General features: G+C 35.6%; 1 long non-coding RNA gene across 1 annotated transcript; it reads left to right on the top strand.

Annotated features, from left to right (window-relative positions):
- The first annotated feature begins 2,249 nt into the window (after positions 1-2,249).
- LOC120348985 lies at positions 2,250-8,384 on the top strand. The gene is made up of 4 exons (XR_005570262.1): positions 2,250-2,483; positions 4,407-4,553; positions 5,987-6,091; positions 8,217-8,384. It is a non-coding gene; the product is annotated as an uncharacterized LOC120348985 (long non-coding RNA).
- The last annotated feature ends 2,498 nt before the right edge of the window (positions 8,385-10,882 follow it).

Here is a 10,882-nt window from a genome sequence, read left to right as displayed (position 1 = left end):
TGTGTAGACATGAAAAGTTATTTTGTATGTATTTTCACATAATTCCTGATTTCATTCATGAATGTCAAAAAATATATTCATCGAAAAATATGAACGTTTAGGTGGGTAAGAGAACCTATATCCTATCTCTTCAGCCTGGTTTCCACTTGTAGAGTTAGTGGTCGAGTAACTGGCATACTAACTCTACTCTACTTACTTGGTCGAGTAACTGTTTCCACTACAATTGAGAATAGTAGGTAAAGTGTGCTGTCTAGTGAACAAAACAAGCCTTGAAATGTCAATACGTTTTTTAAATAACACTTGTACACTTTTTTATAAATTAATACTTCTCAATAAATAACAATACTTCTTAAATTTGAAAGCCTACGGCACGACTCTACTCTAGTGGTAGAGTAGAGTGAGAAGCAGTGTTGGGGAAAGGCAAGTGGTAGAGACTATTCCACGGTGCTATCCAAATTACTCTACTAAAAACTAGTACTCTACCTGAACGTTTTCATTGGGAGAGTTCACAAGATAGTTAGTAGTACTTGCCGAGGGACTCTACGACTAACTCTACTAATGAAAACCAGGCTATTTGCATGAGTACTCTACTACGTTTCAACACTCTACTACAATAACAGCTCGATTTCCATGCTTTAAAGGCGCTCTTTTTCTCTCTTTTCAAAGCTTTTCATTCATAAATCTTTCAAATTCACTCATTTTCAACGCGTTTTCATGATGGATTCGGTTGTATTTGGCAGCACGGCCGACTCCTGGTCTTCCATGTGCTGGCTACAGCATTATTCATTCATTAAGTGTTCTAATTCTCTCTTTTACAATGCTTTTCATTGATAAATTTTCAAATCCACTCATTGTCAACGCGTTTTCATTCATGGTTGTATTTCGCACCACGGCCGACTGCTAGTGTTCCAAGCGCTGACCTACATCACATTTTATCAATGAATGTAGTTATTCATTCATAAGAGTTTTGAATTCGAAGCTTTCCATTGATAAATCTTTCAAATTCCTCATTGTCAACACGTTTTCATTCATGGTTTCGGTTGTATTTCGTTTCACGGCCGACTGCTAGTATTCCACGTGTTGGCCTACATCACATTTTATCAATGAATTTCATTATTCATTCATAAGTATTCTGAATTCTCTTAGGCTAGGCGCATACTAGTTAGTCAAGACAATACAATACATGATCAGACACGTTCAGTCACAATACTTCACATAGTTGTTTATGAGGACATGTCTAATTGCAATGATTAATCAGTGTGTGTTGCGTCATAAGCAACAATGTGAAGTATTGTGACTTACCGTATCTGATCATGTCTTGTCTTGTCTTGACTAACTGGTGTGCGCCTAGGCTAAGGCTGGGCACAACCAGTAGTCAAGACAAGACAAGACATGATCAGACACAATACTTCACATAGTTGCTTATGAGGACATATCTAATTGCAATGATTAATCAGTGTGTGTTGCGTCATAAGCAACTATGTAAAGTATTGGACTAAACGTGTCTGATCATGTCTTGTCTTGTCTTGACTAACTGGTGTGTGCCCAGCCTTAGCCTAGGCGCACACCAGTTAGTCAAGACAAGACAAGACATGATCAGACACAAACTTCACATAGTTGCGTATACGCAACAAACACTGATTAGTCATTGCAATTAGACATGTCTTCATAAGCAACTATGTGAAGTATTGTGACTGAACTTGACTAGTCAGACAAGACAAGACATGATCAGACATGTACAGTCACAATAATTCACATAGGTGCTTATGAGGATATATCTAATTGCATGACTAATCAGGTGAGTTCGTCATAAGCAACTAGTGAAGTATTGTGTCTGATAATGTCTTGTCTTGTCTTGACTAATTGGTGTGCGCCTAGCCTTGGTTTCTAGGTTTAATGAAAAAAAAACTAAGGAATCGTCAAAAACTACAGATTTATTGATAGGCTACTTAGAAAAACCGGTTTCGGTTATTACAACTTCATTCAATGTCTGATAGACAGAAATTTTGACAAGAACTCTTGTTTATCAGAGATTGACAATGGTGTAACAACCGAAACCGGTATTTCTAAGTATCAATAAATCTGTGGTTGTTTGACAAGCTTAGTCTTTCTCATTTAATATGTATAATTACCACAATATCAACTCGTCAACTACACAAAGAGTTAGTTTCTAGGCTTTTCATTCATAAATCTTTGAAGTTCTCTAATTTTTATCAATGAATTCGGTTGTGTTTGGCAGCACGGCCGACTACTAGTGTTCCACGCGCTGGCATACATCACAGCGGCCAAGTCGGGTCTGTCGGAGTCTGAGCTGGAGGATCTGATCTCACTGGACGACAAGGTACTGGATGACGTCTATCAGTACCACATGCCTCCCGTGAGGCGCATCCCGCCTCTGTTGTGGACCCGCATACGCAACGATCTGCCAAACTACCTCAGCGAACGCGAGGCCGACGAGTCAGTGTACTCAACTGGTATCACAGGTAAGGGCCAAGCACATCAGGCGTTTCTGCACAGTCAGCTCTTCTATAGTGAGGTCCACGTTATAATCAAAAATCGTGAAGTGGAAACATAACCTATTTTGGACAATTTCAATTTATTTTCCTTTACACACATACATAAAATACAAGTAATAAAAATTACAACAAGAATAAACAACTAGCAAAATTAGTACAAAAAAAAAAAAAACAAAAATGTCCGTACAAGATGCTAATTCAGAATTTGGTGTAAAGGGGTGGGATTGAAGCTCTTCCAACTATGGAAGGCTTTCAATTTCTATCTAAATTTAGGAAATGAACAGTTTTGGGCTTTAAGCCTGTTGTTCCTTTCCCAATCATTCATAGTTGAGAATTATTTTGTAACCTATGTATCAATGAATGAATAAATAATGGCAGTGAAGAAAGATAGGAGAACAACGTTGCCGAACCTCTGTCTTGTCAATGCCTTCTATAGACGGTAGCTGATACAGGTTTATTGATGTATTATTAATTGTTCATTCTCGTTTAAGATAAATTATATTTTATCAATCAAAAAAATAATATTAAAAATCATTTCATAATGAATTTTAATAATTAAGATGAAATATTTTATTAATCAATTATAAATTCTACATTGTTAAAAGACGATGTGGCAACAGAGCAAAGTGAGAAAGAGATAGCGTTATCCGCTTTGTTGAATGATAGACAAGGATAACAATACCATTGCTAATCAAACACTACCATTATAACGTGGACCTCACTATAATTATAGTGTAGCACACTGAATTTATCAGATTAATTAATATTTCAAAATACAAATCCAAACAAAAATCTTTCTCCACAATCGCACAAAACATTATAAATTTCACTTACATCCACATATTATACTTATGTAAACATCGAAACATCTCTGATTCAATTCAATTTATTAATTCTACATTGTGAAAGACGATCTGGCAGCAGAGCAAAGCGAGAAAGAGATAGCGCTATCCGCTTTGTTGAATGATAAACAAGGATAGCAATACATTTGCAGATCGAACACTGCCATTATAACTTGGACCTCACTATAGAATAGGTAGTTTAGCAAATAGGAAAACTTTCTTCTTAAGGCTGTTTGGTACACCTTTTTATTTCTATTTGAATTGGATAATCTTTTTCAATATAATTGTCAAGATCATTATAAGAGTGAGAAAAAGTGGCAACTGAAATTTTTAAGTGGTCTAATAAGCGAGTTATGGGTTGTTGAAGTGCTAAACTCCGTTTTCTTTCCAGATCATAAACGGTTTCGAATTTTCCATGGATTTTTTTAAATACATTCAGTATTATCATTGGCTTTGTTCTAATATGCGTTTTTTGCGATCAATGCCAAAATAAACAAATTATTTACAAAAAATGTTACTTTTTTATTTATGAACGATGTGTGGAATAAAATGTTCTAGTTTGGAAAGATACATTTTATGAATTTTCAAGAGCAGTTCTAATAATATAGTCGAAACCGTTTATGATCTGGAAAGAAAACGGAATCTGGAAAGTTAGCATTTCAACAACCCATAACTCGCTTATTAGACCACTTAAAAATTTCAGTTGCCACTTTTTCTCACTCTTATAATGATCTTAACAATTATATTGAAAAGATTATGCAATTTAAACAATGAAAAAAGTGTACCGAACTGCCTTAACTTCTTTCTTCCCGTTTTGAGTCGTTTTGAGTCTTTTGAGTCTTTTTCTCACTCTTATAATGATCTTAACAATTATATTGAAAAGATTATGCAATTTAAACAATAAAAAAAGTGTACCGAACTGCCGAATGTCTTTCTTCCCGCTTTGAGTCTGTAATACTTTGTTCGAGTATCTCCTATAATTATTTTATGAAGCGAAATGAATATTTGAATTCATAAATAATTCATTTTTTGTTTCATAAACTGCCAGACAATTCCGAGACACAGCCAAGGAGCGTTACTTCAAGAACGTGAATATGGCGTTGTATTTCCATTCTTCGATTGCCGACTATTTCCTGGGCATATGGGGAGGTGGAGTTCCTAAACCTTTCAAGTACACTGAGATACAGAGACACAGGTGAGCTAACACATGATATCCCATGGTATAGGGCGTTCATGTTCTACATCTCACTGTTAACTCAAGCCGATAGTCCTAGTAGTTGTTTTTGGAGAAGCTATGTGACGCTGGTAGTCTCTCATACTGTGTCGTTCTTACACTCCCGACCAAAACAGTAATAATAGACAGTAGTCGACAGTAATCGGCTTGAGTTGACAAGAAATCGGCTTGAAGTTTGGGACATAAACGACCTGTACCATGAGATACCTTCTTATGCTATACTTTCTCTATGAAATTACTGAGTCTTGTTTGTGATCATTATGTATTGAGAACTTAGAATGCTTTAGTTCTCTCAAGTTGTTCTTTACAATATCTTATTCCAGTCATTTGATTTAAGTTTGAGAAAGAAGCTGCTACAGTCTCACTTCACATAAGATTAAATCGCTTCTTTAAACTGTCAGGCCTAATTTCCACTGGCGAGAGACGTGATGCTGACTTCTCAACGGCGGCGAAGTTGCCGTTCTGAACCAGCCAGCATATTCTCTAATTTCTAGTGAGTATCCGAGCGCTCATGTTAAACTTACGGAGTTTCCTCTCCGGAAGCATTCAATCGACTGACTCTAATCGACAAATTGGCAACTGCGCTTCTACCTATGACTCTATTCATCACTGTAATTGGCTGATCTCCCTCCATTTCTCTGCGCCGCATATTCCTCCAAGTCAGAAGTTATTTTGTACGGAGTATAATGTGATTCTTCATATTTGCTGAGCTGGGCTGAATTGGAATATTAAAATATTCAATATTATTCGCAATTAGTTATTATTGTGTCAGCTGAGCTTTAGTATTTACAAGTTTGTGTTTCTTGAATGGTTCCAAATTTTCTTAAATAACTCAATATTATTCGTTACAAGTGGCAATTGAGTGGAATATCTCTAATTAATTTATCAATTCAAGCCATCTAAATCCAAAATTTATAGTTTTAATGTTTATTTTGGACTAAAATTTTATAAAAATTGTACACGTGAAATTCTAACCTTATCTTGGACTTTGTCACCTATAAATTTGGAAGAAAAATAGCACAAGGACTACCTTATTATTTCATCTTTCAATGTTATTACATTAGTGTCATTTGCATTGTATATAAATAAATAAATAATTTCATGTAATTCTTCTTTCGAATATATATTGTTTGTGAAAGGAGTGTGTACCGTTGAAATTTGAATAAATAAATTGGAAACAATAATTATCATCGAATGAAAATCCGAATTAAATGCTGTAAATCACCCCGAAGATTTCGGGGAAATGGTGGGAATTATATTTCCACCGTTCACCGTCTGCTGTGTGGGGATCCAGCCTAAGTTTTTCTTGATACATTTTTCAAAAACTACAGTTATTAAATTGATGGATCTAATTTGAAAATTCCACTCAAATTTTGAAAATTTGATTTTTCCAGATTCAACTTGGCTGATAAAGAGGGGTCAGCTGACAGGAAAGTGCCAGTCAGCCGCTAGTGTTCTATTCGAAGGATGGAAAAGTCACCAGATACAATCTGAGAAAAGTATGTGATCACAACATATTAACCATGCATTTTTCCAAATGAAGTTTATTGCCTTACGAAATATATTTACAATCAAATACAGATTACAAAATGTAAAATTTCAGAGTAAGAAAGTATAATATTTTAACATACATAATATACTAATTCGGTGACACCAGCAAAACCACAGTTTGAGAGCCGGTGACTAGTACCAAAACAGAAAACGATACTATCACTTTCAATAGAATAACTTTGATCCAACATGGTAAGCTAAACTATAATATTATAACTATACAATTCAATCAAGGTGAAAGTGATGTTTTAGTATTTGATTTAGTGATGCTATCTATTATTAAATTTCGGGTAACAGGCTATTTAACTACAAACTTTTTTCCAAAAGTTATGCCATAGAGAAAAAAAATCATGAGAAAGGAAATATCCCATGGTATGAGGCGTTCATATTCAAATTTTTAATGTTAACTCAAGCTAATAGTCCTACAGTGAGGTCCACGTTATAATGGCAGTGGAGAAAGATGGGGAACAACGTTGCCGATCCTCTGTCTCGTCAATGCCTTCTATAGACGGTAGCTTACAGGTTTATTGATGTAATATTAACTGTCCATTTTCGTTCAAAATAATCAATTATATTTTATTGAGGAGATATTATATTTTTCAATATTTTCACATAATGATTATTTCGTCGTCTGTTGGTGATGGAAGGAGTGAGCGAGTTCATGTGTGTGGGACTGTGTCAAATTTATGACACTGCTGTTGAACTTTTTGTTATCATTCAATCAGGTACTCAGTGCCGGTTGCAAAAAAGCGGGCTATTTTCAATCCTGATTAATTCCAGTAGATCCATCTTTTTGAAATGGTTTTCTCTGATTTGGTTCACGTGAAGTTAATCAGGATTATAATTTAACCAGCTTTTGTGCAACTGGGCATTTGTGAGGGAAATTTTTGCATTCCTCTGGGAATTAATATCAATTTACTGTGATTAGATGGAACATTTCTGTATGAATATTATTATAATTTCTTCTTTCGTAATACATTTCTTATGCTTTCATACTCCAGAGCCAAAGTCGGTCCCCGATATTTATAATTCTACCCTGAAGGAGTGGCTCAATTCTGTTGTCCACGAAATTGAACTGTAAAAAGGTTCGAATAATACGTGATCAAAAATTTTAAGCTGATTGATAAAATCTATCTAAAGTTATTGTAGAACATACAAACAGACGGATAACGAATTCAGCCTTCAGTAAGTCAAAAGTGAGAACTTGCTAAAGCTCGTTCAATAGTGATAAAACAGACAATATAAATGGTTATACTGGTATTCCTGACCGGCAATTAGGAGGTACTGGGTACAATAGTATATTTCGCACCTAGAGCAGAAAATGAGATTTTTCCGGCTCGAAATCGGTTTTCAAGTCCGAGGCCGTAGGCCGAGGACTAGAAAAGATTGAGAGCCGGAAAAACATTTTTGCCCAAAAACGCTATTTTTCGCCACACACAAAAATAAACAATATATATATGAGAATAGTGTTACTGAGCACTTCCGAAAGCAGAAGTGGAAGGTCATAGCTCTAGCAAATCTGAGGTACCTAATCTGAATATCAGGAAATTGTCCAAGTATTTTTATTTTTTTATTCTGATTTGTCTAAATAACCTAAAGATTATGTTCAATTATGTGGGAGGTGAGTTTATAATTTTTTATTCTTTCAAATGACATAAGATGATATTATTATAAATGTTTCAATTATTGAATAATGACACAAATAATGAAACGTTTTTTGATCAGCTGTTTTTTGATCACCCTTCTTAGTTCCATGTAGCGGCTGGAAGGGTACTCTTTCCGGACTAGGCCGAAAGAAACCTGTTCTGACGTCAGACGAGAGTCGTCTGCAAACAATGTCTTTCAGATCTACGTAGGGACTGGAAAACAGCTGCTTTCTGTGCAGTGTGGCGAAAATAATTTTTTGTATAGTGGCGCTCATCGAATTTCCATCTAGCTGTTTACCCTATTGTCATATTTGCAGTATCAGACGTCTTCGGGGTGATTTACAGCATTTAATACAGCCAAGTACACATAAAATTATGATAAAACAGACAATATAAATAGTTTATACTGTTATGTTTTGTTTTGCAGTTTGGCGAAATGCCATTTCACTTGGTGCGTTCGCGTCGTTTCAAGGACTTGTATGAGAATGTACTGTTTAACTACAAGTGGCTACATGCCAAGCTGTCCTCGTGCCCCCTGCAAGCGGTGCTCAGTGACTTTGAAGACGCATGCGCCAATATTGATGACCGTGAAGCTACTAGGTGAGTCACAAGACAAAAAAAAACTGGTGTAGTACACTCACACAACTTTCCTTGCTCATTTAACTGAAAGCCTCATTCTAACGAGATAATTTATGGGAATAACATAATGACGATTGGTGGCAACATATTTGAAACTACGATCAGACTACTGTATATGTGTATATGTAATTGTTTTCAGAGTACTTTTCCTTTGTGTAAATCAATGATTTTTTCAAAGTCGTCAAAACAGCTGTTCTACAGATGAAATATCTCGACTATGTGTTCTTCTAAAGGTGCGTACAGATTACGCGCCTCGAACATGATCACTTTTAATCAGCTGATGCCAAGCTTTTTATATCTGTATCTTACCGTTTCTGTAAAAATACAGATATAGTTAGTTAGTGATTAAAAGTGAATTGCTCATGTTCGTGGCGCGTATATCTGTACGCACCTTTATAAACTGCTCTACCTACCTACCTCATGCACGAGAAGGAGGTTACAAAGTCCATTTCTCAAGGATGAGGTGGACCCCCATTAGTTTCCAGGAAAAAGACTCATGCCAGTTGATAGAGCTGATAAATAACTATACAGGTTATGAATTGAAAAAAATCGGTCATGTCATTTTTGAGAAAATCGTGAAAAACATGTTTTTTAGTAATTATCCGCCATTTTTCTCAAGAATATTACGGAGCTCCTGCAATTTTCCTAGAAATGAGACTTATGTCAGTTGATAGGGCTTATATAAATAGCTATCCATGGTATAAATTTGAAGAGAATCGTTAGAGCCTTTTTCGAGAAAACCGTGAAAAACATGGTTTTTAGTAATTATCCGCCATTTTTCTCAAGAATATTACAAAGCTCCTGAAATTTTCCCAGAAATGAGATTCATGTCAGTTGATAGGGCTTATAAATAGCTATCCATGGTATAAATTTGAAAACAATCGTTAGAGCCGTTTTCGAGAAAAACGTAAAACATGGCTTTTTAAAAATTATCCGCCATTTTTTCCGCGATCTGAATTGAATATTATTGAATTTCTCACTGTCAGATCCTCATGGTATAAGGACCTTAAGTTTTATATTTCAAGTTAAAATCGATTAATCGTGTTCACAGACATACACACATACACACTCACACACACACACACACACACACACACACACACACACACACAACACACCACACACATACACACCACACACACACACCACACACACACACACACACACACACACACACACACACACACACACACACAGACCAACACCCAAAAATCATGTTTTTGGACTCAGGAACTTTGAAACGTATAGAACACTTGAAATTAGGTACCTCAATTTTTTTTGGAAAGCATACTTTCCTTACCCATGGTAATAGGACAAGGAAAGTAATACAAGAGAGTAGTTAGATACATTAGTGAGGTCCACGTTATAATGGCAGATGAAAGCTAGCAACCAACGTTGTCAATCCTCTGTCTTGTCATGCCTTCTATAGACCGGTAGCTGATACAGGTTTATTGATGTATATAAAACTGTTCATTCTCGTTTAAAATAATCAATTATATTTTATCAAATAAGAAATTAAATTTTTCACTAATGGGAAAACCTATCTGGATGGGGGCATGGGACGGTCAAGCTAGAACCATACAACTGCGAGACCCTTTGGCAGGTAGATTAAGCACATTTTCGACCCTTGTGCAATGAAGCGTATGCCCCATCCTGTTGAGTTTAGTGACGTTCTTCCACACTTGGACTTTTACTCGGGGATTCCCATTTCCGTGTTCTGTACGGGTCCATCAAAGCTATGATACCAACTATTAGACACGTAGTCTAGCTCTGGTGTAACATGGAGTTCCTGCAGAGCTCATCAAGATGTGACAAAGATCTAAACCGTGAAGGCATATACCAGTTTTTATTGATGTACACTCGAATTGCTAATCAAAGGATATTATGTTCGTCGTGTGGTAAACCTAAATGGTGTGTTTCACGCAATAAATGATTTTGGTATAATTATAATGATTTTATAACTCATATCAGAGTTATCAGACATATCAGGTTATCAGAGATATACATATTGTTTCAAAACAGAATTTTCAAGTCATTCTTATTAAATTTAGAAAAATAGTTGAATACCATCATTATGGAACACAATTTCAAGCCTATTCTAATATTACAAAGAACTATTTCCTTGTGCTAATCGATATTTTCTAAACGATACATATTACGTCGAGTTGTAAGTTGCGGACCAGAGTGGTGGATTTTGGAGTAGGTTTTGAAAATATATTTTATGCTGCTAAACCTATCTGGATGGGGGCATTTAGAGATCTATTGTTTGAATTGGTTGACATTGACATGAGTTGACAGTTATTGTTTCACATTCAACCAGCGTTGAAGAAGGGTTATTGTTCTCTCTTGACCGTTCCATGCCTCCATCCAGATAAGTTTTACCTCACTAATTTCATAATAAATCTTCATAATTAGGATGTAATATTTTGTTGATTATTTATCAATTCTACATTG

The sequence above is a fragment of the Nilaparvata lugens genome, unplaced genomic scaffold, assembly GCF_014356525.2.
Source record: "Nilaparvata lugens isolate BPH unplaced genomic scaffold, ASM1435652v1 scaffold7801, whole genome shotgun sequence".
Lineage (NCBI taxonomy): Eukaryota > Metazoa > Arthropoda > Insecta > Hemiptera > Delphacidae > Nilaparvata > Nilaparvata lugens.
The sequence above is the reverse complement of the archived record's forward strand: the minus strand, read 5'-3'. Positions and strand labels throughout refer to the sequence as shown.